Raw genomic sequence first — 7,947 nt, forward strand, 5'->3', positions numbered from 1 at the left:
TCCTGTGGTGTTGACTATGATGACTAAAAGCTGAAAATCTACAACAAACTCCAGGAACTTCATGCATTAACTGGGGTTGGGCTCTGACTCCTCTAAGCATGTCAGGGTGACAAGCATTCAGAAAATGAAGCTCCCAGTCCCCTCTCTGGGTGCCTCTTCATTACTGACATTTGCACATAGATTTTTCTGAGGGAAGACTTCCTGGAACGGGAGAGTATCACAGCTGCCCTACTCTGTCCAGTAATGACTGTCACCTGAAGTTCAGAGCTGAAGCCCAATTACCTACATTCACGGCTTCGATGTTCAGCTTGTACTAGGAACCGATGATTCCCAAACAAGCCAGGGGAGTAATGATCAGGATTTCTCAGGATGCCACCTGGGACAATGTGGTTTCTTAAAAGCTTCTGTGGTGGTTCTGATATTCAGTAGGGTTTGAGAGGCCCAGGTGGACACATGATCTGTATGACCTCTGGATGTTATGGTCAGAGAAGGGTTCACTCAGCCCCTGCTCTCTAGAAAGCATTTGTGCTGCAAACGGAATGGCAGGCTGGAGTCAGGTAAAGAAAGAACCGGTATGTGGGAGAAGGGCTGAGGGAAGTTGGAGGAACAGGAAGGAGCCAGAGGGCTGGGCTTGTTGGTCTAGGTCAAGGGTTTAGGAGCAACTAGGAAGCCATTCAGAGTTTTTGTGGTTTCTTTTTGGTACTGGGGATCGAACTCTGGTCCTTGCGCTTGCAAGGCAGGAGGTGGAACCACTGAGCTAAATCCCTGGCCCCAGACGACGCGTTTTGATGTATAATTTTAAAAGATAATTTTAGCTTCAGACTTCCCATAAGAGGGCAAAAGTAAAGCAAGGAGCATAATTAGGAGGCAGGTAATTCAGGAATCCAAGATGGGAGGATTCTTTCCTTCACTGAGTTGTTATGGAAAATAAATGAGACAATGAGGAGGCACCTAGGAAAAGGCCCTGCACTGAGTAGGTGGGGAATGGCAGGGGAAGCAAAGCTGATTACGATGTGAGATGTATACATAATTACAACTCCCCAGGATGGGTGTAATTATTACGGATTGCAAACATATAGTCATAAAAAGAAACGTATATGAATTCCCTGCTTCCTCCTCTGTACTCCAGCAGGGAGTCAGAGTTCTGCTCAGTGGGACAAAGGAGTTCCTAAAGCCAGGCCCGGCCGCAGGTGGCAGGTGCTACTGGGTGTGCTGGATCTAGCACAACTGTGGGACCAGAAAAAATGGCTGAGGCCAGTGGGATTTTTACTTGCCTCTCTGACCATTGGTATGTGTGGTTATTTATTTGAAGGATCTGTAAGGAGATACCTGGATATCACATCTTTGTGTATATTAAAGTGATTTTTTTTTTGCCCTAAGTTTTAAAACCATTGGCTCATTTTTACTGGGCAAGTATTTACTGATTGGCTACCGTGTGTCAGGCACTGGGGATCCAGGTATACAGCAAGGGTGGAAACCTAGGTCACAATTTCTACCCCCTTTCCACACACTTTGTTTTACCTTTGTTTTTCATTTGTACATATTTGTCACACACTGATGACATTCATGATGGGAAAATTGTACCTTACATGATATATCTTAATTCTTTTTTCCCCATTCCCCTCCTCACCTTTCAACCTGTCCTCCGCTCATTTACAGAAGCTTTGTTTGTATTTTTCCTTCCATTCTCTTTTTTTCTCCTTTTCCTTTCTTTCACTCTCCCCAACCCCCCCCCCCCCCCGACTTCCCCGTCCCATTTGAACATTTCTTTCTACTTCCCAATATCTATCATCCATTTTGGTCCTTATTTATGATTTTGGTTTCTCATGTAAGAGAAACAATGTGATATTTAAACATGTCTGACTTATTTCATTTAAAAACAACTGCCTAGCCAGAGACTACATGTCCCAGCATTCCTTTGGTCATTAGCTGTGGTCAAGTGGCTGAGTTTGCACTATGAATGTGAAAGACTGTGATGCTTATGCTTCTAGGCTTGGTCCACAAATGCCTCCCACAGACGTTCTTCTTCCATATATATATATATGTTTTTGGCCGTATGGGATGGAGAAAACCTCTAGGAAGAATTTGAAAGCTCTTATTTATTTTATTTTATTTTATTTTATTTTTATTTTATTTTTGGTATCGTGTATTGAAGTCAGGATGAAAGCCCTTTATTAAGGGCAGAACTTCTGCTGGTCCGAGTTGCTGAGTGCCTGTGGAGCAATAAATACCTTCTATATAAAGACTGGTCTCTGTCTCAGGGCTGGGAGCCGCACTGCGGACACAACTGAAGTACAGTTAGGGTTGTGATCAATGAGCTAAGCTAGGCCAAGCTCCCATAGTAGCACATAACAGGGTGGCTAGACCATCCTGAGGGATCTGAGGAAAGGTCCCCACCTGGGACCTAGAGGTCCAGCTGGAGGCAGGTGTTCCCATCAGAGGATGGGCATGGTGGGTGACAGGTGGACTCAGTCATTCTCGACAGGAGCCGTGTCCAGCGGGGCCACACTGGATGGGGCCGCAGCGGGGGAATATCTGTGCTGTAGGCTCGGCAGCTCTGGCAAGTTTAACAGAAATGAAGAGCTTCAGCCAATTCCAGTTTAAACAGACAATATTGAAACCCTGCCAGGAGGACTCTGAGCAATATTTTGCAAACTTTAATAACAGCTCAGAGAAACTGATCAGAGCACTTGGCTTTGCAGTGCATTATTGCTTAGCTGGACCCATGTAATAGCAGAGGAGAATGAATCTATATTTTTTCATTCCCAGAGAATAATATTTTTCTTTCTCCCAAACGGAGAGGAATTTGGTAAAGTCTAAAATGTATTTGTCTTGTTCCTTATTTCAACTTCTCTATAAATCGCCCATAGGGTTTTGGAACCTACTGTTAAAGCAGTCAGTTTACTGCCTGAAATATCTTCTCCTAGTGGAAATTGTATTTCTAGAAACTGTAACTTTCTTTGGTTGAGACTTTAATTTGTAGCTCTGATGTCCCGCACGCCAGGCAGTAACCACGAGAATTAGGTACCAAGCTTTTTGGATAGGCCAACCAGTAGACGAGGCCTAGGCATTACGTATTTCCCTCTGGGACAGGGGAAGCTGACAGTTTCCAGACCCATGTAGCAGAAAGAGGATGGAGAAGCTTTTGGAACCTGAAATACACAGGGTCAAATCCTGCATCTGTCACTTGCAGACTGGGTAGAGGTAGTGTAAGCAATCTGGGCCTCAGTTTTCCTCTCTCTTGCAAAATGAGGACATCCCTGGCTCCAGGAAGATTAGATAAGGTGACTTGACTTGTACAGATGCCTGGACAGGGTGTGGCTTTCAGGAGACTGTCATCCTACGCCACTTCCCTTCCTCCATCTAAATGCTGAAGGAAGAGACTACCAAAGTTGGGTAGCAGCGCGAAGAACTGTTTCCAGGTCAAGCCACGAACTCCTTCCTGCCTGGCCCATGAGTGGGGAAGGTTCACATAGCACATTATGATCCAGGCGGAACTGGTGGTTCCGAGGTCCTGTGGGGTTGGGAAAGGATAACACACTTCCTGTGAGGACAGCGCTTCCGGAGGCCAACAACACAGCAGCCTTCACATTCACCTACTAGCAGAACCGGTTCCCTCCCTTGGCTGAGCTGCTCCAATCTGGCTCTCCGCAGACACTTGAGATGCTCTGGAGAGCAGCGTCAAAGGGAAGAAGGGCTGAGATCTTTTCATCCCGGAGGAGTGTTTTCTAGAGAAAACAGAACTGCAAAACAGCAGGGGAGGAGGCAGGCGAGAATTATTTTCCTTTAGGCAGGACTGAGGTCCCTCCGACTATTTTGGTGAGGAATTTCTACCTGAAAGAGAGCACATACCCTTTCCCATTCCTTAGTTTCCTTAGGATCTGACCCCCTTACAAGGCCTCCCTGGCAATTCTTCACCCCAAAGATGGCACAGTCGGCCTCCTGACTTTGGATTTGTTAATGACATTCATTGTCAGCATCATCATCTGAAAATACACGCATGTTCTTCACTTCCCCTTCCCTCGTCCCATGGTGACAAGCACTATCATAGGTCACTGCTGTGCCCCAGGCCAGGCTCCGCACTCAGGAGTCAGATATCCAGTGAGGCAATACGCAAGATAATAGAGCGCATATTGGGATTGTTTCTAGGTGTTGGGGGGAGGTTAGGATTACAATGAAGTAAAATGAAAACTTAATTATTGCTGTAACATGAAACATTAAAAACAGACCATTTCTCAGCAGACATAGCCATTTTTTAATGTCTAAAACCAGAATTGATTTCCTTCCACATTTTATTACTCAAGTATCCTCAAAAACTTCATGGTTTAGGGTCATGGATTTAGCTCAGTGGTTCCGCCGCCTGCCTCGCAAGCACAAGGACCTGAGTTTGATCACCGGTACCAAAAAAACAAACAAACAAAAAGAATCCTTCACGGTTTGTCTGATGAATTCCAAAGTATAGTTACATAAATATGCTTACATTTTAGCATTTCATCCCATTTCTCAGTAATCAGAAGGTATTATTCAAATAACACCTGTCAATTCTACCATAATTTACCTTAAATCTGCTCACTTGTCCCAGACATATATACCTCAAATTTAGGGTCAGTAAGATGACGTTCTAAGCCCATTAAGAAATGACGTGTATATTATATACTCCTTAAATAGACTTGATTACCAGGAATCTATTTTTTAAACATATCTTCTGGTGTCAGCAGGGTTTAAACATCTTGATAAAGGAAGAATTGCTTTTATCAGGTAATCAAATGTGAGCCTTACCACAAAGAGAAAGAGAAGGTAGCAGTGGGAATTGGTACAGCTTCATAAGCCACTATATAGAACAGAGTAGAGTTCATTTTGTGCTCAGCTGATGGGGCTGGCATTTGAGAAGTGGACGGCAGAACGCAGAAACAAGGACACCCCTGGCTGGCAATCAGTGCCACCACAGTCACCCGGGAAACAGGCAAATAAACACCCAGAATCCACGGCTCCTTTGGGGTCTTCTTCCTTCCTCGCAAGGTGTTACCTGTCAAGTTTTCTGTCTCTCTTCCACTTTCAGTGCTCTGCAGAACCAACCTGGAGTAGCCACCTGTGAGGCTGATGGGAGAGTAGTAAACATGTTGCCCTGGGGCACGTGTTCTCAGCCACCAGCTGTGCGACATATTACAAACTAATCTCTTTAAGTCACCATAAATGGGACAGCAACCATACCTACCTGCTTGGGTTGTTGGGGGATTAAATAAGCTAATGGAAGAGAGCCGGGCACCTAGCAAGTCCCCAGTGAAGCTTCGTGGTTCTGAACAGCTGTTTGGCGACCTCTTCTCCCTAACCAATACCTCCGCCCACCGCACACCGCAACAATATTTGTTTCATTAAAATACCAAGGCAGAAAAGCCCCTCCGAGGAGCAATGTCTCATTTGCGAGCGAATCCTGGTGAAGACCAGCGAAGTCTGCAGCCACGTGCCTTCGAAGCATTAAAGCAATTACACCCCACGCTATTAAACTCTGTGGTATCCAGTTCAGCTTGCTAAATAATGAACACTAAATACAGCATGAATGGTAGCATTTTCCCTTATCCATGACGAGTGGCACTAGAAGGTGAAGCTTTTTAGCTGAACTGCCAAGCGCAAAGCCTAAATTTAGGATGGGGCAACTCCGAAACAGTTGATTACTGGATCCAAGATTATAGGTGTTCTTGTGAACTGTTGAAATTGATGAAATAAATATAAAATAGTGGATTATTACATATAATTATGGGAAAACCCTTGCCTGAGCTGGCTGGAGGTGTTCTGCATGGCTACAAGGAAAGATTATTGAAAAGCAATTGCCCGTTGTGCTTACAAGAGGCACTGCAAATCACACCCACCTCCTGTAAGATGTCTGGTAGTGGCATGGAACAGAACAGTGTATGTTATTATTAAATTCGACTTGTGATGAAAAGACGGGCTTGAGGAGATTGGAACCCTCAGCCCGGCTTCATGTGACAAAGACAAAACTAGACGTTCACACCACAGAGCCACTGAGGAGACCCGGCACGGGGCTGTGGCAACACAATCAGAAAGTTACCATCTTGTTCTGAATCAGTCCCGAAGAAGAGCAAGGGTAGAAGGGACCATCATCTGCACTTTGGGACAAGATGGCCTGCAGTTCTGCCACTTTCGAGCTGTGCTTTTCCAGGCTATTTCTTGGCTTCCTTGAGCCTAGTTTTCCTGTCAGTAAACTGAGTTTTGTTTTAGTTTTTGCTCTTTTTAGGTGATACTGGAGGTTGAACTCAGGGGCTTCCCATTGAATTACATCGCTAGCCCGCTTTTCATTTTTTATTTTGAGGCAGGGTCTCACTAACTTCCCCAGGCTGGGCTTCAACTTACAATCCTCCTGCCCCAGCCTCCTAGAGTGCTGGGATTATATGTGTGCACCACTGTCCACTGGTGGTGAGCCCATCTTCACCGGGTTACCATGAGGCTGTGGGCTAAGTGGCTGCATACATTATTTCATTCAGTCTTTGTAGCAGCCTCCCCAAAGGGTAGCTATTGTTCATGATTGATTTTTGCCCTTGTGGCTTAAACAGTTTGTGAATTTGGGTGAAACACTTGCCTTCTCAATGTTCCTGTCTCTTCCCACGGAGGAAAAAAAGATTAAGGAGTGGTTGTACCTACCTTCCAGACTGTCGGGAGAAATGGATGAGTTACAGAGTGCACTCATTGGACCTATGGTCAGCCGTCCGTATTTTACCTTTTATTTAAAGAACCAACCACCCATGGGAGGTGTGGGGGAGCAGCCCTCCCGGGGCTGTGGTCTAATAGCTATGCCCTGTCGATGGACAGTGTAGCAAAGGCCTTTTCTGTTTCGCCCAGGGTGTGTGAGGAGCCCCACTGCAAGTGTGCTGTGAAGAGCCAGTCATTTCCATCACAAGGCCCCCTAGAGGGCGGGAAGGAAGGCGAAGGCTGGGAAGCCATGCGCTCACCCCGCTCCATCTTATAGGACTTGCTTGGGACTTTCGATGTCATTCTCAATAAGGTATTTTTTTGTTATTATTAAAATTACACAAATACAACAATTAAATGTAAACCCTAAAAAAAGTGAAACATAGGTAACTGTGTATTGGCATTGATTTTCTTCCTTCTGAACCTTTCTTCCTCCATTCCCTCCTTTCTTCTCTTCCTCTACTTCAATAGATTGGGAGCGTCAATCCTATTCCCAGGCCTCCCTCTAAGAAAGGAGGCACATGAGGCATTCCTCAAACTCTAACAGGTCTCAATGTCATCCTCTCTACCAAAGTTCACCTGGACTAGAATCTGAGATGCCTGCATTTGTTACTTGTCAGGAAAAAAATCAGAAAACCAAGTGGTAAAGCATACGAGCTTGCTAAGGAGATACACATTGACCCTGGATTTGAAAATACTCCATCGTCTGTTTCTCCACCCGGAAAATAGGACAGTGGCAATAATACCTCACTGACAGGATCACCGAAAGGGTCCATGAGATTGTGCATTTGATGGACTTAGCAGTGCTTCATAGATATTGCATACACAATCATACGGGCTGGACATTCCAGTGTCAGAAAGCTAGTAACTTAGTCAAAATTTTCCTTTTTTAGAAATTATGGATGCATATATCATAAGTTTTACCATTTTTAAGTGTACAGTTCAATGGCACTAATATATTGATACTTGTGCAACCATCGTTTCCTGCGTTTCCTGTTATTTCCAAGAGAAGACCACTGAGACACTGAGCATGCCTTAGGACTTGCCCAGAGGTGGCTGGGTCCTGGGATCTTTGTTCTCCACCCAGGCTGAGTTTCCTAGAGTTTAGAAGACTCTCTCATGCTGACTCAAGTGTTGGAAAGAGTAGTAAAGCTGGGGACATAAAATATGCCATTCATTTAATCAAGACATTCATTCCATAAATATTTATTCATTTATTTTCCCCCCTTCCCCTGCCCTCCC

The 7,947-nt window shown here is 44.9% G+C and overlaps 1 protein-coding gene across 3 annotated transcripts in view; it reads right to left on the reverse strand.

The window, feature by feature from the left end:
- Nucleotides 1-7,947, reverse strand: part of Samd12 (sterile alpha motif domain containing 12) — a 422,167-nt gene that overhangs the window by 56,319 nt on the left and 357,901 nt on the right. The gene's annotated exons all lie outside the window — the stretch shown is intronic.

This window comes from Heterocephalus glaber, unplaced genomic scaffold (assembly GCF_053883595.1).
Source record: "Heterocephalus glaber isolate CG9 unplaced genomic scaffold, H.glaber_assembly_v1.0 deba00001555, whole genome shotgun sequence".
NCBI lineage: Eukaryota > Metazoa > Chordata > Mammalia > Rodentia > Bathyergidae > Heterocephalus > Heterocephalus glaber.